The following is a 23,623-nucleotide window of genomic DNA, read 5'->3' as shown; positions in this document are numbered from 1 at the left end:
TCGGACTCTTTACGAGCGGCGAAAGGGACCCGGGACCGATAAGAGCGGAGCGGACAATTTTTTACAGCACAAAATCCGTTCGTTCCCGCAACGCGAGCATTTGTGTCAACAATGACCGTGTTTTACATGCTCATTGTCGGACCGGGCGGCGGATCACAAGCACCTCTCTGTAAGTCGCCGATGAGGATTTGCCCCGATAACATGTTCCGAGCCGCGCACCAGGCCTCCAACCCCCTCTCTCTCATGTTCGGGGTGAATGTCCACGGCACATGTATGAGAGCAACTTTTTCGTCGGAGATCTTAAAAGTTCATCGATGGTGCGATTAGAAAACACGTGTTTCGACTGCGGTGGTACTATCTTCCGCTTTAAGTGGGTCTCTTTCTTTTAAAAAAAATAATAAAAAAAATATTAAAATCTGAATTTAGGTGGGCAGATTTTAAACTCCCAGGGGTTTTTTGATCTCTTAGGGTGTAAAATCAAAGCTCCTGCTTGGATCCCCTGAACTGTCCCTTCAATTTGGAGTTTCGCATATTTTCCCTGGTAAAAATTGGCGATAGGAGCTGCGTTTCAAAATACCATAGGAATTCTTATAGCCGGCTGAAGAAGGCGATAGAAAATCATATAGCTGGCTGTAGGAAGTGGAAAAAATCATACGGCCGGGCTACACGAAGCGATAAAAATTTATACAGCCGGGCTATAGTTTCTATCGCCGGGCTTTACACTTTATCGCCTGGCTGTTGCTTTTTCGCCATCGGCTATAAAAGGCTTTAACAAATTGTGTAGAAATTCGTGTGCTTTGTAAATCCTTAAGTTTGTACGGAATCACCTTAATATTTACAAAACGCACATTATATTTTCCTTTACTACATATTTTTTTCATCAATTAAAATGAGAATAATCCATACAGAGTGTGCCAAACATTTCGAAGTCATGAGTTGAAAACGCTGACTCCACGAGATTAAATATTAGAGCCTAACACAAAGCGGAGCGGCGGCGCACTGGCGCCTACAAACCTAATAGGGATACTTCACGCATTGCGCAATGCGTGAAGTATCCCTGTTAGGTTTGTAGGCGCCAATGCGCGTTTCGCGCTGGCCGCCCGCCAGCCGCGCCGCGCCGCAGCGAACCACGGCGCTTGAAGCAACTATTTCGCACCAGAGGTATTGCACAGTATCATACAAAATTGAAGGCGCTCCAACATATTAGGAATGGCAGGCATCCTTCAAAAGTACGGAGCTTTCCTTGCAAAATAAATCAAGATACTACGGCCCAAAAAGAGAGCGGTAGTTCAAAAACTCACGAAGTCCTAGCATCCGTAATTAGCAACGTTTAGCATACACTTTATCGCCAGGCTGTTGCTTTATCGCCATCGGCTTTAAAAGGCTATAAGAAATCGTGCTGCCGGCTATACAGGGTGATCCAAAAGTACTTTCCACCCTCTCTAACTTTTTACCTAATTGAGGTAAAGATTTGAAACTTGGGGGATATTCCTAGGTCAAAGGGAGCTACTTTTTGGCCTCCCTAAAATTTTCAGGGGGGCCTCCCTTGGGGGGGGGGGGGGGCAACGGCCCCAAACTTTAAATTTTCAAATGGGAAGACCCCCTTTGTGATAGCTCGTTCGAAAGAACATAAAAAACGAAAACTTTTCACGCAAACCCGAAGTCAATATCTTAAACCGTTTCAAAATGGCGGCCGGTTAAAGTTCAAAATGGCCGAAAATTCACATCGGTTATTTGTCGATGGATTTGCGCGAAAATCGGTATGTATGGGTATTTTGACACGAGAAAAACGAATTTGACGTTAGATTTTCAAAAAAACCAAAATTTCCAAAATGGCCACCGGTTACAGTTCAAAATGACCAAAAATGATTTTTTTATAAATCTAAGTTCTTTGTTTATCTTATGCCAATATACTCTCAAATTCCAAGTTTGAGGCAAATCCATCAGGAAAAAACCAAGGTGAAAATTTTCGGCCATTTTAAACTTTAACCGGCGGCCATTTTGGAAATTTTGGTTTTTTTGAAAATCTGACGTCAAATTCGTTTTTCTCGTGTCAAAATACCCCTACCAGCCGATTTTCGCGCAAATCCATCCACAAATAACCGGTGTGAATTTTCGGCCATTTTGAACTTTAACCGGCCGCCATTTTGAAATGGTTTGAGATATTGACTTCGGGTTTGCACGAAAAGTTTTCTTTTTTTATGCTCTTTCGAACGAGCTATCTCAAAGGGGGTCTTCCCATTTGAAAATTCAAAGTTGGGGGCCGTTGCCCCCCCCCCCCCAAGGGGGACCCCCTGAAAATTTTAGGGGGGCCAAAAAGTAGCTCCCTTTTACCCAGGAATATCCCCCAAGTTTCAAATCTTTACCTCAATTAAGTAAAAAGTTAGAGGGGGTGGAAGGGACTTTTGGATCACCCTGTAGAAGCTATTGGAAATCTTACAGCCGGCTGTAGGTCTATGGTATTTTGGAACACAGATTCTACTGCCAATTTTTACCGGGGTTTGATATCTTAATAGTGCTGAAAATCACGAAAAGTAGCCATTTTTCACGAGTTTTGGTCCATAATTGCCCCGGAAAATACAGACGAATCCATGATATTTCCAAGAAAGGGGGGGAGGGGATTGTAGCTCCGACGCGACATAGAGCACTTTTTTAAAAATTTTATAGAGAAAGGAAGTCTTATCTTTGAGCCATGATAGACGCTCTAGTTGTCTGATCGTTTATTTATGAGACTCCCTACATAAACACGATGATTAAAGTCAGACTATACATATCTATGATTGCGACGTTGCAAATCTCACCTTGAGTTTAATTGTTTTAAACAAGAACCGAGGAGCAGATTTTCTTAAAATTTTATGGGAAGCTTCTCACTAAAGCAAACATATTAAAATAAGATTTCAATGATATAATTTGGATAGGTTTTACTTAATAATATAAAACACTATCGGAGATTTCGGAGCGTTACAGCGAGGATAAACATTTGTGACTTTAGCCATGGATGTGTTTGCCGATACTACCGTGCTAAAGAAAAACGCCGTATGAACCTTCAGGCGTTGCCAAATTGTCTTTTATAAAACACGAATTCCCAGGTAAACTTATGAATATTTTCCTTCCAATTTTCTAGAGAATTTTGTCAGTATTTTGATCTGAAAATCCTGAAAATTTCAAGGAAAAATATTCATAACCTCCCTCAATAATAAACATTTTATCGAAAGAAAGTTGGCAACTCTCAGATGCTCATACGGCGTTCTTCTTTGGCACGGCAGTGTAGGAAGCCTGAAGACCACCGACTTGAAGTTATTATCAATCGGGGATAGAGCACCCGTAAATCTAGGGAAGCCGCGAGTTCTCCGAGAAAGCGCTAGGTGAGGTGCGGCGCGCCGTGCAGGCAGCTCACTCCCCCGCAAAGGATTCCCAGGAGAGGAGAGAAAAAGTAGGTTTACTTCAACGCACCTAATCAAAATTGTATGACCTCGTGAGTTAGAGTCTTAGAAGCAAATTCCGGCAGCAGCATTCCCTCAGAGGAATTAAAAGTATGCTTTTCATTGGCTTACCCCCCCCCCCCCCCAAATTCTAACTCTCCACGTGTCTCGGTATCTTTGGTTAAGGATTTAAGGTAAGCTTGTGAAACTGTGTTTTTACAAACAAAATAGGAGCTCCAAATGAGTGCGTTAAGGTGAATATGTGGCGTGGACAAACATCGAGTGATATTGAACAGGTTTCGCTGCAAAATACGGGGTTCACTTTAAATTTTTGTCAATAGTGAATCGATTGAGCCTAGATAAATCATATTTCAGCTATTTTTCCCCACGAAATTTTTGTGAACCTTTGATAATTCTGAAAGTATCCAAACGCAAAATATTGTATATGATTATCGATCAAACCGAACGGTTAACTTTTGTACTTTTGGTACATTCAACTTTAACGGAGATTGTGCGAAAAAGACTTTTAAAAATAAACAGCTGTAATGTAGGTACTTCCAAGTGTTATGGATATGTTTTTGCTAGAAGTTTGGAGTGATACCAGTTTCATTATCTTGATGTTCGTTTACTCTCCCTCTCTCTGAAGATTTTCCTTTATGGCGGGTGTAGAAACTGAAATTTTTTTAATTTTAACGAGACTTTTGGACAAAATTGATGGTTTGGTTAGCATTTATGTTTAAAGCGGAACTGGACTCCAGGCAAGTGCGGGATCTACGCTTTTCATTAGGCCCCTTCATTTAAAAGTCAGGGATCTGGATGCTTCTTCGGATCTTGAGGCCCCAAGCAGTCCAAGAAGGTTACATTCGAGGCGCAAATACCGCTCATTTTGAAATCTTCCGTATTTTATTTTCCTGCAAGTAATTTTTTTGTTTGCCCTCGCGGAGACCTCAGAAAGGTCTCAACAGAATTTTGGGTTGGGGGTCTCCAACCTTCCACCCGGGCCAGAAAACACCCGGGCCCTGTTCCCAGAAAATTTTGGCGCCTCTCTTTTTCCGGTGCGCACCCCTGCGTGCGTTACTTCATCCAACGCGCAGAGCACAAATTTAATTTGGGGGTTCAGCCGTGAGAGGGGGGGGGGAGAATATAAACATTGCAAAGGGGGCGAGAATGAGAGACGATCGAGCGACAATGAAGACAGAATAGCCACTCAAGGCGCACACAATGGACGAATAATGGATTGCTGAATTGGAATCAGCGCGCAACAATGACGATCGATTTTCTGGTAAAAAATTAGCGGACTGTTGCCGGCAGCCGCGGGTCAGTTGCCCAGCAGTTGGGGTCGAACACTCCGTCCCAAGACTCTGTTTGTCTTCTTAAGAGGACAAAGTTGTCGGAGGGATAAATAGACGCTTCTCCACGTGTTTTGTTCATGCAGAAATGGAGGATCGTTTCATTATAAGAAGTGACAACCTTGTAGTCAAATACACTGGTCGTTGCCACTTTAGAGAACGATTTTTCATATGGATTTTTAGAATGAAGTAAAGATTCATACATGGATTGCATTTTGCAAGAAGGAACCAGTAGCATTGCAATGATGCTAAGATTGTGCAACTTCATCTGTTGCAATAAAATTGCGGAAATCGTGAAAAACTATGAAATTTAGATGGTGATTTTTGTCTTAAATTTACAGTTTTGAGCGAGTAAAATAGAAACTATTAATGGATAATCGGGGTTTTCCTCCAAGACAAAAGAAGTTGCACAATCTTAGCAACATTGCAATGCTAGTCACATGTCCCAAAAACCTCTGGACTTGCTGATAGTCGCAAGCAAGCATTTTTACGATGAATCTATACCAGGAGTGAAGTTATGTCCAGGTATTGAACAATTTCCGTTAAGGATTTTGTCACACTTTAAATTTTTTACAAAAAACCAACGTATCCATTTTGCTTCCAGGCACATTTCAGCTGTTTCTTCCCCAAAAATCCGTGTTTACCATCCAAATTTGTATGATCGTATTGCTGTATCATTTCTTTCACGTCATCGTGTATCAACGCACATAAGGTGCGTTGACTTCACGAATGTGCGGGAAGAGAGGAGGAGCATGACGACGCCATTGCGGTGCGCTAAGGGCATGATAAATCAAGTGAACATTAATTTATCAAACATTAATTTCAGATAACATTGATAAGGACAAGATAAGAGAACAATGCCCCGTGCTCAAAATCGTTAATCTATCCACAAGAATTGCAGTGCCATTAGCGGTGGGAGAACGTGTACATTCATACACGGGTGACATGTGGCGATGCCAAAAGAACGGTTAATCACAACGTTTTGAGGGCATCCTGGGGTCGGACTCGAGAATTTCTTAACGGAAGGGCAGCATCGCTAGCCCTTTATTGGCGGGAAAAGTGTATCCACACGGAGGTGTATTCTCTGTTGCCGCATCTGAGATGTGAGGACAGTTCACACGGTAATGAAAGGTTTCATCTCAACAGTTTTTGGACCAGAAAGTTTTAATGACGATGTTTCAAAATCTCGGCTCGTTGCTTGTTTATGAACAAAAATAATAATGAAGGTAATGGCATAAAATTTTACCATGAAATTATGGTTGGGATAAACAATTAAATCGGTAAAAATTTCAAGAAATAACTTTCTGGAGTTTTTCTTTGAAAGTAAAATTTAACAAGATATCTGCAACGTCGCAAATAGAGATACTTTTCTCTAATTTCTGAAGATAAGTAATAACTGTACGAGACACTCGAAAAACAGCCTCAGAAGCGTTGATTGTTAATTTCAGACTTTAAAAAACCTAAAGGACATCGCTTCAACATGAGGAGCTACTCAACAAAATAATGTTCAGCACATCGGAACATCTGAACTGAAGTACAAAAGATACTCAAATTCTACGCAGTTGTGCAGCTTTTCGTGCCGAAGAGATGTCTTTGTATAATTACTAGCGCAGAATTGACCGCTGCATTCCCTCGCGATACAGCCCACGCCGCGGGTTAGGCTGAGAGTACTCGGAGGGTCAAAACGCCTTCAATCCCGTGCGTATGCAACACGGACATCAGTGGAGCTCGAATAGTTGCATCCAGGCGTTATAATGAAACTAGCTCATTGTTCGTCGCTAATGATACTGACAATAAAGGAACTTTGCGTGTTTTTCTTACAACTGAACGTAATTCTAGCGTTGCCTATTTTGCCGATGATATTAATTGTCGTTCGAAAAATTGTCAATTTTTCGAAAAGTAATTAGATCGTTTAATGGTATCACAATATTGCTCTCCTATAACAAGGGCGGCGGCTGCTAACTCTTACTGACCTAAAAACGACGAATGCGGGAGAGTTGTTTCACGAACACTTCAGAAAAAATATTTTTCAACAAAAACCTCCACCCAATGCTGAGCAGTTATTCACTTATTATTCGTTAGCTATGTGAACAATACTTTGTCAACTTTTATTGTTGTTTTTATATTGCTTAATTATAATTTTTATTCATTGAACATATATTTCATTCATGAGGAAAGTACTAAACTGTCCCAACATCCTGAATTTCAAGATCAAACGTTCTTTTAAAGAGGTAATAACATTAAGAACTTTATAAACGTTAGATAGATAAGAGAAATTCGCTGTTTCATGTTAATTAATATTCATAGGCTCATTAGTAAGCCGTTATTATCAATTAATTCTTAACTAACGGTTATGTTAATCGATATATCTTGCTCTACCACCAGGGATCTTCGCAATACACTATTCATCATTATGGCAGGAAAACGGATCATCTGCATGGCGATCTGTCAGCAGATGCCTTCTGCACCATTATACATACATAAGTACATATGTGATGTTTGACGCCAAACATAACATCGACTCGCGATTTTTTATCGTTTATTTCAGACTTTTTCGTGGTGGCTCTGCACCAAATTTCTTTTTATTTTCTATAACAATACTTGCGAGGGTTAATTTAAATGTTACTTATTTTATAACTTGACGATAAGCATCAATACTAGGAAAAAATCGTATCATAGTCGGAAAGATCTGGGTTTGAAAAAAATGTCCTGCTAAACTAAATTGCTCTAGAATATTAACTGCACGCATGTTTAGGTTACCTCTTATACTCCTGTATTTATATAACACAACATGTGAGTTACTTGTCTTACTGTGTACCAGGGAACAGATATTGACGGTGTAGGTCCCTAACCACTCATCTCGTTTGCGGCGTTGGAAAATTTCCGCTCTTATTTTATTTTTCAAGAAAAATCAAATCGACATCATTCCTTGAGGTTTTCGCAAAATTTTCTTTGCACGGAGAAGGAAAATAATGACAGTTTTAAAGAATTTTCCGTCGAGTTTTCCCCGTTTAAAAAGTATAGCATGACAGGAAGTCTGCAACGTCACAAACTGAGATACGTGGTTGCGGACTCACCGTCGATATTCTAACTTTATTGCTGTGTTTATCACAGACATGCAACCCATGAGCGCAACACATCGATCCATACAAGGATTGCACTGAAAGAAAAATCTTGGTGTATTTACTAAAAAAAGGGTAAAATTACCAAGAATTCAGGGTTCTATTTGATCCTAGTTTTTTCTTGGTAAAATTACCGTTTATGGAATTGGTAATTTTCCGAGAAATCTCGGTAGAATTATTGAACTTTCTCAGTAATTTTACTGGACCTTGGAAAAAACGCCAATATTTTTTATCAACTGCGGTAGAATTACCGAAATAAAATGGCAAAGTTACCGAGAATTGATTACCAATGAAAGTGGTATCCTTACCTAAAAAAACAGTAAAAATACCGGTTTTTAGGTAAGCTTACCAGTCTGTCTTGATTAAATTACCAATAATTGGTAAAAAAATTGAGATGGTAAAGGTACCAACGGACCTTGGTAAAAACGCCGAGAATTTTTTTTCAGTGTGAAGATACACATTTTGACGATTTTACCCGAGGCAGTACGCTCGAAGTATATTGCATTTTTCCGTGATACTATTCTTCTTCGTCCGTGTTAGAGTATGGCAAGGTTCAAGATCATGGCATTGCCCATTTCGTGGGTTCCCTGGTTGCATCGTGCGTAACAGGGTGTTGAAATTGATAGACAAAGCTAAAGACAAAGGAGACCAAAATGATATAGAGGGATCCTACTGGTGGAATCGGGTGGTTGAATTGGACAAATAAGGTAAATAATAGACTAACTAACGGCAACCTACGAGAGACCCTATAGTTAGTCCATCATTTTCCCCCTGAGTCGAAAGGAACCAACCGTATCAACAAAAAGGATCGCTCCATTCTCCTTACCTATGTCTTCAATGTCTATCGCTTCGTCTATCAATTTCAACAAACAGCAAATTAATGGAAAATTAGAAAGTAAAGATAAAAATTTAAAAAAAAAAAAATGGCTGGTCTCTCTGTTTCTCCTTACAGAATCTTAGGCACCCCTCCAGTCAAGCTCAGACCCCCCCTCTCACACCTCTGCAGGCCGATTATTGAAATTGATAGACAAAGCTATAGACAGAGAAGACAAAATAGATATGGAGAGATTTTATTAGTGAAAGCGGGTGGTTGCAATGGACAAAGGAGGTAGGTAATAGACTAACTAACGGCAACCCACGAGATCCCCGATAGTTAGTCCATCATTTTCTCCCTTAGTCTATAGGAACCACCCATTTCAACCAATAGGATCGCTCCATACTCCCTATGTTTTGTTTGTTTATCGCTTTGTCTATCAATTTCAATAATCAGCCCGCTGAGTGGCTTACGTAATACTTGAACAGTCCCTGATCGGCTCTATTCCTTGGGAGGTCCCATATCGATGGGTAGTACATAACTACGTATCTCCATTGCGGTGTTTAAAAATGTCCGCTATTATTTTATTTTTTCGAAGCGGAACAAGGCAACTTTATAGCTTGAAATTTACACAGAATATTCTCATAAAAGAAAAGAAAAATTAAGGAAGTTTTCAAGAAATTACGTTGACTAGTTTTCCGAAGAAAAAACAAAGTAAAACATGAATCCGAAAACGTCGGAAACGGACAGTGGCGTGGCGTGCTTTGCGATACATCGATTGATACGCCACTCAAACCTATGAAAAAAGATCGATTATTGGGGTGTTCGCAGCGAACACTTCAGTAATCGATTCTTTACCATAGCCTCAGATGGCGAGGTATCGATAATCGATCATTCACGCCATCCCTGGTAAAAATTGGCGATAGGAGCTGCGTTTCAAAATACCATAGGAATTCTGATAGCCGGCTAAAGAAGGCATTAGAAAAGCATGTAGCTGGCTGTAGAAAGCAGAGAAAATCATACAGCCGGGCTATGCGGAGCGATAAAAAATCATACAGCCGGGCTATAATTCCTATCGCCGGTGCTTTGAAAATCATTAAGTTTGATACGGAACCACCTTAATATTTACAAAACACACACTATATTTTCCTTTTATACATATTTTTTTCATCAACTGAAATAAGAATAATCCATACAGAGTGTGCAAACATTTCAAAATCATGAATTGAAAAACGCTAACTCCGCGAGATTAAATATTAGAACCTAACACGAAGCGGAGCGGCGACGCACGGGCGCCTACAAACCTAACAGGGATACTTCACGCATTGTGCAACGCGTGAAGTATCCCTGTTAGGTTTGTAGGCGCTAATGCAGGTTCCGCGCTGGCTGCCCGCCTGCCACGGCGCCTGAAGCAACTATTTCACACTAGAGGTATTGCACAGTATCATACGAAATTGAAGGCGCTCCAATATATTAAGAATGACAGGCATCCTCCAAAAGTACGGAGCTTTTCTTGCAAAATAAATCAAGATACTACGGCCCAAAAAGAGGCAGATCAGCAAAACAATAAAGAAAATGTGTCATTCAATAATAATTTTTCTAATTTCACTAAGCTCATCCAATTTTTTCCCCAAATTTTTCTTGTGCAGTTTTGTTGTTAACCAAAACGTTCACTACGGATCTGCGTGTTTCCTCGGAAATTTTAAAACCACCTAGTGCGACACACACACACCAAAAAAAAAAAAAAAAAAAAAAAAAAAAAAAAAAAAGATACTGCGGTAAAGATCTTCTTACACCCTTAGTCACATTGTAAACCTGGAACCTTTCAAGGAGAGAAGCCGTTTTAGGAAAGGACCTTGTACCCTAAAACGGAGTGAGGACAGCGCCTTGAAAGTTGAGATGCGGCAACCTGCATGTCCCCGATGCCGCCGGTGCTGCTTGGGCTGGAGTCGAGGGGGCGTCGTCACTAGCCGGATGGCTGCGACGCCACTATGTCTCCGCGGGCTGCCACAATAGACCGCCGCCAACCGTTCTATGATTAATAAACGGCTCCGGTGAACAGGTGCCATTTTCGCACGCTCTCCTCTTTACATCAGCTCATCCCGGCTCCGCGCTCTCTTCTGCGCCTCTTCCCTCATTTATCAGCTCCTTCCCTCTCCGCGGGACACATTCTCACTTTTAATTTGTCTCCGATTTTTAAAGGCCGCTTTCTCATAGATTCCCGCAGTCTGACGTCACATCGCTCCGCTCACCTCCTCAGCGGAAAGGGGCAATTCGAGTATTACGGGAGCTACTTGAAGCAGGAAGAGGGGGTCAGAGGTTGCCTTACGTAAAGGCTCTTACGGAGGGAGTAAGACGGTCAAGTTAAGTTTTACGTTAGCCTTCAACTATGAAAAGAAAATTATATTTTTCATCAAAAATATTTCTTTCTTCAACTTTTTAGACCCTCTCTGTTATTTTCTAAAAAAAGGGGGAGCAGGGGAGGGTCAAGCGAATCTTACGTGATTAAAAAAGGGGGGGGGGTTGAGAGGTTGTCTTACAAGTACCTTACTGTGGGGAGGGGGAAGGGGGTAGCTTTAGGTAAACCTGTCATATTTACATTGAGAGTTTTGCAGAAATATCTAGGTGTAATATTGCAGGACTTGTATCATGTCGATTGTCGATAGCTAAAGCCTAGAAATCTCTTGAATTTTTTTGTTTTTTTTTTCAGAAGAAAACTGACTAACTCTAACTATAATCTCCCTCAAATCTAGAACTATTTTTCCAATAAATGCAGAAAAGTTACTAAGAAAGTTCAAGAAAAATTGTGGAGTGCTTTCCTTTTGATAAATATAAGCAGATATCTTCAACGTTGCCATCAGCGTAGTACTTTTTCAACCGAGATAGGTAAACGTGTGAAGTTTGAGGGTGGACGAAGAACAGAAACCAAACAAGGCTCCATATTGCAATCCATAGCATCATAGTTGTTTTTTCTATCCTCCTGAATATGACCCATTCGGTCAGTGTGATTCTCGCTTAAACGTATCTTATAATGTAGCAATATAGTCACACCAGCAAAAATATAAAAAAAAGGAGTTCTATTTGAAAATGGCTGTTCGAAAAGGCTCTTTCGGTTTTAATCTTCCATTGTGCAGGGTCTCCTGTATAGATACACCCCATGCCTAGCCTTTATACGATTAAATTTAACTAAAATTCTTCTTATAGATTTTGATGTGACCCACTTACTTTCGAGAAGTAACTACATATATTTTTAAGGGATTTAAAATTGAAGACATTTAAAAACCCATACCTCTAATCAGGGTAATATTTTTATTGCCCTGAAAATTTCCTTGGTTTTGAATCATCCTAGTAAACTACCGCAGTACAGAATTCGCAGGTGTCTGAAATTTGTTAAATTTCGTGTATAAGTGGAAATTACCGAGTGAATGGAACACGAGGATACCCTTGATTCAAAAATTGAGCAACGATTGGAAAGATATGACAAAATGATCTAATCTGCTAAAATACGTGTATGTTTAAATAGAAAATGCCGCCAGATGACGTCACTTTGCGGTGCATTTTCTCACTTTTAAATCTATTTTTATACTGTTTCCCATATCAGAAAAAAATTATAAAAAATAATGTGAAATCAGCTCTCTAAGCACTTTCAGACGAAGCAGTAAAAATTTGCATGCAAATTCTCCACTTAAGGGTACACCTCTATAATATGTGAGTTTTTTTTAGAATAAAATAAAAGAATAGCTAAAATAATCGATAGATCGAAATCGGCATTTTTGTAATGTAAGATAAAAATCGGTCACAAGTGACAGAAAATGAATAACGAAACGTGAGTTTCTGCAGGTTAGTGATAAAAGTCTGTAAGTATCTACTTTCTATCTGTGTCCTCCCGACTGAGTATCTTTCACTCCTCCAGCAACTTGTTTTGTGCAAATAGTCTTTACGCTCCCATAATGACGTGAAATTAAATTACCTAAGTTTAAATTAAAACAGTTTCCAAGCGGAAATAAGCTAGACTTATTATGTCCTGATTCTTTTGTGCTCATGCTCCTGTAAACAAACCGAGGAAAGGAGGAGGGAAAAGGATAAAAAAGGATAACCCTCAGGACAAAATGAAACGCTGATGAATCATTTTTCGTATTTGCTCGCGTCCTTTCACTGAGCCTGAGAGTTCCTGGAAAAAACGCAACTACATAAAATGATGAATAGTTCTTCAGCTACAGGAACATTTCGAAATTTGTATTCAGTGTGATTCCTCTTAGATTGTTAAAATGGAACTTCCCTTCCGCGTATGAAAAGACGCAAGAAGATGGGCCATAGACTCCGTACGCTGCCGTGCTAAGGAACAACGCCGTATGAACCTTCAGGCGTTGCCAAATTTCCTTTGATAAAACGCGAGTTTCCTGGTAAATTTATGATATTTTCCTCCCAATTTTTCAAATAATTTAGTGCGTAATTTTACCTAAAGACTCTGAAAATCTAAAGGCGAAATATTCGTAACTATCCTCGAGAATAAGCATTTTATCCAAGGAAAAACAACTCTCGAATGCTCATTAGGCGTTTTTCCTCAGCACGGCAGTACACTTCTCTTCGTTTGCCATACGAAGGAACGTAACCTCATTCAAGGGTTGCAAAATTGACTCAAATAATTCATGTTTATCTGAGAATTTGACTGAGAATTTATCAGATAATTCTGAACTTTCGCACATTGAGCTCATAATCAAATTTTAAGGAGTTTTTAGGAAGGCGAATTTTCGATGCTCTCTTTCATTGCGATAATTTGGAGGTAACATCTGGCTCTACCATTAATAAAAATACGTCTAATGCAATGCTTTTGGAGAAATTATCTGGCTCTATAACATTCGCAAAAAAGACGAAAAGAAGTAATCTCGGTCAATTTTAATTGTTAGCACGAGAAAAGAATGAGTCATTTGCGTGTATCACGTTGATTACAGTATCTTCGCCAACAGGGGCGAAGTTTACTAGTTTTGCGATTGGGAACTATTTCTACCTCATCTGTAAAAGCACCTATCTATTCTAAGAGATTTATGGCACATACATTGATTCTAAAATGATCACCAATACAAATGAGACAAACGAAAGTAATACAATATGGAAATAGAGCAAATGGAGGGACGGGCTTTGACGACGGCGCAGAGCTACAACTATTCGTGCTTGAGGGATGTCTTTGTTGCATCTGCAAAATTGAAGGCGCGATGGCGCAAGCTGTGAATACGCGATGCTCAACAGCCTCGATTTGTGCTGCCAATGAGGTGTCGTGAGAAAAGTTAAGAAATGAGGCTCAATTATTACGGCTCTCCTATTGACGGCTGTGTTGCTCTTACAGCCTTCAAAACACCACTGCAAATACAAAGACAAACTAAAACAAACAGAGTATGGAAATAGAGCAAAGCAAAAGGCGGTGCGTTGATGACGGCGAGGCGCAGAGATACAACTATTCGTACATGATGGATGTCCGCGTTGCATCTGAGAAATTGAAGGCGCGATGGCGCTACGTGTGAACTCGGTATGATTCGTTCTATACTGGCGGTGAGGTGTCGCTCAAATTTGGGAGCAGCCCTGTGCATCTTTTGCAATGTATGTGAAACAATTGGTTTCCACCGAAACAGCCGGGGGCATTAAATAAATAAATAAAATATAATAATTAAAAAACAACAAATTATAGGATGAGGATTCACACCACTAAAGTATTTTAAGGTTAGCAGGAGGCAGGGATCGAACGAAAAATCCGACATTTCATGTTACGCATCTTATGCACGATCCCCTGTTTTGTTTCGAATCGATAATTCATAACGGATTTAAATGGAGGAAAAATGATGTTACCAACTTCCGGGAACCGCACCACTGCGTGCGCACAATTCGTCGCTCCTCTGACGTAAGGGCGTATCTCTATTTCCACTTGAGCCGCAGAAAGCACAGAATTATACGGGACACAGGGCTCACTTGGAAATGGCGATACGCTCCCGATCCCTCGCAGTTTACGCTGCCGTTCCCAATCGCTCACACATGACAGACACTCATCCACGCCGCTTTGATGAAAACCTCTGTCTTTCAAGCTCCCCTCCTTCGTTAATCAGTTTTCTATGCAGTGTGCTCGGGGGCCCACATAATTCGGCCGGCGGGAGGAGGTAATAAAAGGAGTCGGCGCCCGGGCGGGGTGCCAGGATAAAATTTCCATATTTTTCCTGTCGTCGAAATTAAATATCGGGTGGAAAAATGTAAGACTTTAACGAAGCTCCCGGTGAAAGACAGAGGCCGCTTTTAATATTAAAAGTGATGAGTGGAAGCTTAGTGAAGCCGGGAGCGGGAACGGGCGCTCAAGTCGAACCATACTCGCCAGACATTGCTGAGAAATCAGCAGTTCCCCCAATTTAAATACACGTGAAATATCTACATTAAATTGCACAATCTGGCAACTTTGGGTCCAACTTGGAGCGTTTTATCCGTAAAGTCACGTTTCCACAGACAGCGCCCGAGAGGGTGTTTGCCGCGCCAAATCAACCGCACGGATGCGATGATTTTAAACCTTTGCGCTGTCATGTGGACGTATTTCTGCCAAACGGAATCAGAGACAGGTGGGAAAGTAGGGGTGTGCTCGTTAGTTGAAGGCCGTAAGAATGGGAATCATAAGGCTCCAGTGACGTCGTCGTAGTTCTAGAAAAATCTTTCAGTACAAAGTACCCCTTCACTAATGACCGCTATATTTTACTCTATGATGACAAGACGTTTCTTATATAGATGTATGTTTCCTAGGTTACACTCCACGTTTAGTTCAACAGCGTCTTGCAGCGCTCTCTTCCGTCTGCGCAAAACCACTTTCACATATTTACGAGGTGCTACGGTGAACGCTCTCCAACGTCATAACGTTGGAACCGTCGTCTTGTTTCAAAACTGTGAGCTAGGTACCTTTTGGCTCTGAGGTACTGATAGATGGACACCGTTTAGCAGAAAAGAACCAAACCCGATCAGTTATTGCCAGGGCAACCAGACAGTTTCATTTTTTACAAGAGAACGTTTGTGCGGATTCCTACGAACATTTTAAGGAATCTGCTTCGTAATGTGTAAAAAAAATCTATGAAATTTGCACAAAAATCCGCAGAATCGTTCTCACGTAAAAAATTAAATTGCCCAAGTAAAAGTTGATGTGGTTTGATTCCTTTCTGCTTAACGTGGTCCATATGTACAGATGTTATGGCGACATGGATCAGCGTTCTGAGGCAACATGCAGATTTAAAATCTTTGCTTCCGGTCGCGCAGTTGGCTTCGAGCGGCAAACTTCGGGTCTCGTGCTGTCTATGGAACCGTGGCTTGACACGTATTACGCACTGCGAGGGGTGGTATTCAAGCGGAAGTGCATATGAATGGGATTGCTCGGACCGGGAACGATGCGATGTGGAGGGATAAATGTTTGAAATGAATCGGATTATCCGAAACACCGCCACCGTAATTTTGAATATTTTTGATTTTTGCGGTAAAGCCGTTCACAAATACGTAGCACTCAAGGGTGCGAGAAAGGTCCGAGACTGCGTTACGGATGCAATGGACCACTAGACAGGGTACGAAGTTAAGCATTCTGATAAATGTTTTCGAACCAATTTTACGTAGAATAAGATTTGCACGACGAAAATTACTGTTTTAATTAGCTCCTAACTAAGGTATTTAATGTTTCTTGAATTCAAACTTCCCGCTTATGAAAACACAATAGTCTACGTTGGTCAAATCGTACACTAAACTTTACCATGACAATCTCGGCAACCTCAATCTTTACTCTTCGGCTCATTTTTAGCAAATTGTTTACATTTTGAACGACGAAGGGTAGGAAAAGAACAATGATCAGTTGAGGAGCCTGCCAAAACTGTTGTGAGGTGCGATTTGACCCACGTAGAGAATTGCGTTTCTTGCGACAGGGCAATTCAAAATTCCCGTGACCAATGTAAAATAAAAGCGTTTATATCTGAGTTAGGAGTTAATTTCGGTAATTTTCGACGAAAGAATCGTGTTTGACGTGAAATTTTAGTCAATGTATGTATAAACATTTTTAATAAATATTATAGTAGTGTTTAGCTCAATCATTGAGTCCAAGATGAAATATGCACTTGAACGGGTATTGGTGGACGTGCGCGGTAAAATGAAAGAAAATGATGAACATTGATGGAATATAATCCATGCAAATTGAAGACCCTCTCCAGCTTTGATGGTTCGGAATAAAGCCTGTTCGTGCATGAATTATTAATTTACCGGATTTTCAAACACTTACTTCCTCTCCGCACAATTACTTCAAGAACGCGTAGGTGGAGGTTCAATTGGTGAATGAAGAACTTAATGATAAAACGAAGAAAATTACGTATGAGTAACAGTTGAAATTAGAGACTTTAAGCTGCAGACTGCAACTTACCGTTGCAGTGCAGTTTCGATATCAGTATCGAATGCGATGTTTTCTCTCTAAAAAAGCCACGCCTTTATTACGGTGAATTTCTTTGTTAAAATTGGTAAGTGAGTGCTTTAGTCTCCTGACAACAGAATTGCGATCTCAAAATTGGAGAAAAATGACGAGTAGCTGAAAAAATGGAACCAATTGATGCGATATATCGCATGCCGTTCTGACACAAAATATGGCGTCCATCGAATCACCGTAACCATACGAAGATATAGGTTCAAGATGTGGGTGCAACATTGCATGTGACTTGGTGGCACCAATGTGCGAATTTGGGATCAAGGTTGCTAAATTTCGAGCTTTAAAAGTATCCACTCATCATCCAATCTGCAGGAGAAATGTGGATTCAGGTCGGCGGAGTCGCCACATCCTCCGATATCGTTCGAATTCAAGTGAAGTGGAAGTTCGAGGAGGTTTTTCACAGGATTTGTCAATAGCCGTCGGCGTGTTCACATGAGAGCCGTTTACGTGCCGAAGAGTACCAGCTCTCTGTTTTGCTCTCACAATCCGCCCTGATTCGATTAAGGCAAGGACGATCTGAGTCCCGGTGTTGCCCGTTCGGCTGGAATTATGAGTAGCGCTGTCCTCATCAGACCCTCGAGGAAATTCGGCAATTCCTTTAAAACAGCAACTAAGTTGTGCACAATCCAATCTAGTTTCATATCGATACGACGTGACGCTCAAAGAGAAAATCGAGCGTTCTTTGATCTTGTTCTTGTTGACCGGATGAAAATCGAGGTCGAGGTGCAGCGAAAATGCAACAAAACGACCTAAACATTTCCGCGGTAGTTGGCTTTCAAGAATGGAAAGAATTTAAAATGGCTCGTGCCTTCGGAAAGTATACCAAAAGGATAAAGGAGGAAGCAACTAAGTGCCAGTATACCTTCATAGGGAGAGTATGAGTACTACCTCTGATTGGCTCAGCCATCTTAGGCTGAATGGAGTCTTCTACGACCTAAAACAGCGGACGCTGTAAGGATATGTAAATAAAAAATGACTCAAAATGTAGTGTTATTTATACATTTTTTTTTTAGTTTTATTTTTATATTTTTTTTATTTATGTATCGCTGCAAGAACTTTACTCAAATGCATAGTTTTTACATAGTTGTATGGCTAATCGTGTGCAATTTGCGAGAAAGAAATAATAAACAAATAAATAATAAACAAATAATAGAAGCTTTTAAGAATTGAATATAAATGAGAATAATCCAGGCGGAGTGTGCGAATTTCAAAATTATGAGTTGAAAAACGCTGACTCCGCGAGTTTAAACTATGTATTAGACCCAAACACAGAGCGGTGAGGCGTGCTGCCAGCGCGACATGCGCACTGGCGCCTACAAACCCAACAGGGATACTTCACGCATTGCGCTCTGGCGCCTACAAACCTAACAGGGATACTTCACGCATTGCGCAATGCGTGAGGTATCCCTGTTAGGTTTGTAGGCGCCAGTGCGCATGTCGCGCTGGTCGCCCTCGCCCGCCGCGCCACGCGTCGCCGCCCGGCGTGCAACAGCGCTTCAAACGACTATCTCGCAACAGAGGTGTTGCACAGTATCAAATGAAATTGAAGGCGCTCCAACGTCTTAAAATGACAGGCATTGAGGCAAATCAAAAGGTTTATCTGGTTCAGATATAAAAAGATGGAATTTTCTTGAAAGATAATTAAATCCTGCTGCACCAAAGAGGTGTAGAGAGAGGTTTAGTGAATTTTCCCTAATGGAATTGACAGTCCCTGCTCCATTTTTACCAAAAATCTCAATTAACCTGTCAAGTTTTTCAAAATCAAGAATGACAAGAACCCTGCAACGTCGCAAACCGAGATACGCGGTAATGAAGTTTCACCGTCGATGTTATTAGTTTTACCCAGTGCGATATTAATGGTATATGGACCGTGTTAAGCAGTAAGGAACCAAGCCACGTCAGCTTTAGCTAGATTTAATTGGACGATTTGATTTTTCGCATGAAAACGGTTGTGCGGACTTTTATGCAAATTTCAGTGAATTTTCTGCGTAGTACGAAGCAAATTCCCTAAATTTTTTAGAAGAATCCGCACAAACGTCTTCTCGTAAAAAATTAAATTGCCTAATTAAATTTGGCAGTAACTGTTGTGGCTTGTTTGTTTTTTGCTAACCGCGGTCCATATGATAGTTATTTATTACCATTCCAAAGATCTTCCTCAAACCATTCAGTCTCCATATGCCAGCGCGCTTGTGGATTTAACGTCGCAAGTTAAAGCCTACAAACTCGACGAATTGATTTTGAAGAAACTGGGTTGAATTAATCTGTAACAATTACGGAGGGTGGTTAGGCGGGAAATTGAATAGATTCAAATTCAAATGTCTCCAGTTTGTCAGTGAAAAAGATTCTGTTTGAATATTAATATACCTGACGAACAATTATGTGCTCTGGAGTAGGTAGGGGCTCCATTGGCAAAGACACAAGGCTTAAAGGCTCGGGATGAAAGGTAGGAAGCGGAGAAAGAAAACTGAAGACGCTCAAACAAAAGGAGTGCCTCCTCGGTGAATTATTTATATTCAATTTATGTAAATTCACCCAGCTTTCACACACGCGCAGCAGATACGTATAAACTCTAATTCCGCTCTTGATATTCAACGGTCGATGGCTCAAGTGCAAATAATCCGTGAAGGCCCTGTTGCAAGCGGCGACATAATTTTCGAAATTTTTTAAGCTTCTGCGTCAAGCGTTAGAAATAACATCGTTGAATCTTTTATCGAACGGATTTCGGGGTAAATATAGGGGCCACGGATGGCGGGCTTTAGTCATATTTTTAAGATGTTAAGGGGAACCCGTTAAAATGGAAAAGCTGAATAGAAGCTTAGGTACGGCACACTCATGAACTTCAAGTCCTAATTTTGAGGCGAGGAAATGGGCTCTGACGTACAGTTTTTTTTCCAATGGGGACACGCTCAAACGAGTTTTGCTCGAAAGGACAAATATCTAAATTTGTTTGAAAAAAAAATATGGCATGTCCATTGATGCAGGAGCACAGCAATTACGACCAATTTTACATAAAGACAATGTATTTATGTGACAATAATTAAAAATTTTAAATTTACTGACGAAAGAAAAAAATCAAAAGTCAGTCCGAAGTTTTGGACTCTTTATGATATAAAAGGATGGAGTTGCGGACAAATTTAGCAAGAAATTGCAACTTTGCATTTTTTTTCCTATTGAAAATAATGACAAAACGTAAAAATAGCTGAAATTTACCTATTACAATTTTCACATATGTGACCTTGTTACGGATGCATGGAAAACTAAGCACGTGTATATTATTGTAGAAATTATTCGAGCACAAAAGCGCAAGTCATAAATTGCGAAACATCTATTTCATTGTTTGACTTTTTTATGAAGTATTAGAGCGGCTAATGTGCTGGGTGCATTAGTTGTTGGGAAAATTTTATGAGCAAGCTGACGAACTACACAATATTTTGTAGAAATTTTATTCATAAGTTTTCTTGAATATTCAATGAATGAAGTATTTGAAACACCGACGATTCTGCGCTTAATCTCAGAATGAGTGTACAAGCGCTCAAAAGCGACAGCGCTCTGTCATAAGACAGGTCCGAGTTTCCTCTCTTTGCTCACAATCGATCAATATTACAGGGACATCAGAAAAATGACAACTCCGGTGGCTTGTTTGTGTATAACTTTTTTATCTTTTATTCCAAGCTTCCTCCTCACTTCTCCTCGTCTTTTTTTAATAACCAAGACATAATTATAAAGTAATGTTTTTTGCAGCAATTTTTCCCTTCTCCCTTTTTAATACGTATAATGTATGCGCATTATTCACATTGGGCGAGGAGCGTCAAAAGAAAGCAGTAATTAAGCGCAACAGACCGTTACATTATTCAGCGGGTCTATGTGGAGCGCCGTTCGAACTGCAAATGCAACCCACGCTACTCGCGCCGCGCAATGTCGGTTTACATGCATACCCCACCGCACCGCCGGTCGACGAGGTAAGTGAAACGAAGATGTGCTCAATGATGAAACGCTCGGATTCATTCACGTCTACATGTCGGCTGATGACGTCAATAATATAAAGGATGACGTCACTACGTCGTTTTCCTGACGAAAGAACCTAACTACAATTCCACGTTGTGAAATTTTCACTGAGGATTGAGGATTCCTACAGTAAAAGGGTCGTATAAGGCCTCCAAAGCTGCTAAGAGTATGCAATGTAGTTCTCTAATTAAAAGTAACGTATCTATAGCTTCGGCATGACATTTTTGCTGCGAATTTGCCATGCATTTTTCTCACGAAAACTGAGTGTGAATGAGTCAACGGTAAATGAATTTCATTTGCTGCGAATGAAATGAAAAATTGCACCATCTCACCAGCATTGCAAGCATCACACGTCCTGTTAAATCCTATTCGTTGTTATTAATAAAATCATATGTTCATTTTTACTATCTCTTTATGGCGTCTCCTGGGTGACGACTCTTGGATAAAAATTGATAACTTTCATGGTCCTTCTTCATGTGCGTTGAATAAAAAAACTGATTATCCAGTGCATTGGTAAATAACTATTTAGTTAAATTTATTTCAATTAATATTACTTAAATAGCTATTTACCAATGCACTGGATACTCAGTTTTTTTATTCAGTGCACATGAAGGAAGACCATGAAAGTTATAAATTTTTATCCAAGAGTCCTCGACCAGGAGACGCCAAAAAGAGATAATATAAATGAACATATGATTTTATTAATAACAACGAATAGGATTTAACACGTCCTTTTACCGAAGAGGCCCCTTGATGTTTTAACCTCGGAGATAATTGGCTTTTTCTTTTTTTTTTTTTTTTAAATTTCACAGTTCTTCCACGTGCTACTGTCAAAAATCGGCAAATTTTTGAACAGTATTTATGCCGATGGTTTTGTAAAAAAAAAAAAGAAATAAATAGTGTAGGTAAATTTTGTAATTATAAAGGAGATACGTTAGAGAGTGACGATTAGTTTAACGGTCGACGAAACCAGTATGCATCATTTTACCTGCGTTCTTGATTTTATAAAAAATCTCAGAAAATGCACTTAACAGGAATCATTCTTGCGTTGACCCTTCAGTTACGTGCACTTAATTACATCCATGGCATCGCGCTTGGCAACGATCTGCGTGAATGTAGAGCGAGGAGGTAAGAAGAGGGTTTTTATCCCTTTGGAAACTTGTATATCTACCCGGCAACACTCGGAATTTATGGGGGATGACCAACCGTTTTTCAGGTAATAAAATTACCGCGTCACATTTTTCCTGTCGTTAAGTCGGCAAGTTCCACTGCCCTTAAGGGAAGGTACGAGTGCCGGTCATGCTCTTGATATTGCTTTTACCTAATCACGGATGCCTCCCATAAAACACCTCTTCCACAATGGTAAAACACTAAACTTTATTGTTTTAATTAAAACACGCGTGACGTCACCATGGCATCTCCGGTGGAAACGGAGAGGTAAGGAGGTCTTTTATAATATCCGCTTTGCTTGAACGCTCTGCATCAGAAAAAAACTGCCCTCAAATCTAATAGTCAGCCGACAGAATTTTTGGCCTTACCTGGGTTTTGGAATTAATTGAAACTAGACTCAGCCCGGATTTCAGGAGCAGATAGTAATAAAATTTTCACTAATATATTTATCCGACTTTTTCGTATTTCAATTTTTCGAAAGACGAATGGTCATCGTTTTTGTTCCAAAGTCTGCACTATACAAGCCACTAAGACTGTTTCTTGAAAACAGGGCTGGATTAGGCCTCAGGGGCCCAGGATGCTGGCGGGCAGGAGGGACCTCGCAAATTTGCGGATTGCATACTCTCTGCATTGTAGGCATTTTACCAGCAATGACTGGCTGACTTGTATATTTTGTTTGTAATTTTGGATCAGGAAGCCACTGACCCCTGAGTGCAAAAATATTGTCCCGATGCGACGGCAGTAGATCGAGTTTATAGAAAAGGTCGGACAATGTTTAGAAACTTTAAACGCTTATAACTCCGTTTATACAGAACTTTGTGGTTCTAAAAGTGGTTCCATTGGTTTCCTCATGAACAATTCTTCTGAGGGCACCTCTTGAAATTGAAAATGTGACAAAATAAACATCAAAATTTGCAGTTTCAGTCAAAAATTTCATGTCCGACCTCTCCCATTGACTCGATCCACTGTGCGGCGCGGCCAGCCAGCCAGCACGGAACGCGCATTGGCGCCTACAAACCTAAGGGATACCTCAAGCATTGCGCAATGCGTGAAGTATCTACTTAGGTTTGTAGGCGCCAGTGCGCGTTTCGTGCTGGCAGCACGTCGCGCCGGCAAAGTAAATAAGTGCCTGGACAGTCAAAACGCCTTTACCTCCGCGGGTATGCAACACAGACATCCATACAGCCCGAACAGTTGCATCCAAGAGTTCTAACGTAGTAGATCATCTCCCATAAACTCCGATTTTAACCTCAGACGTTCGTATTTCA

This window comes from Bemisia tabaci, chromosome 2 (genome assembly GCF_918797505.1).
Source record: "Bemisia tabaci chromosome 2, PGI_BMITA_v3".
In the NCBI taxonomy this organism is placed as follows: Eukaryota; Metazoa; Arthropoda; class Insecta; order Hemiptera; family Aleyrodidae; genus Bemisia; species Bemisia tabaci.
Note: the sequence above shows the minus strand (reverse complement) of the source record.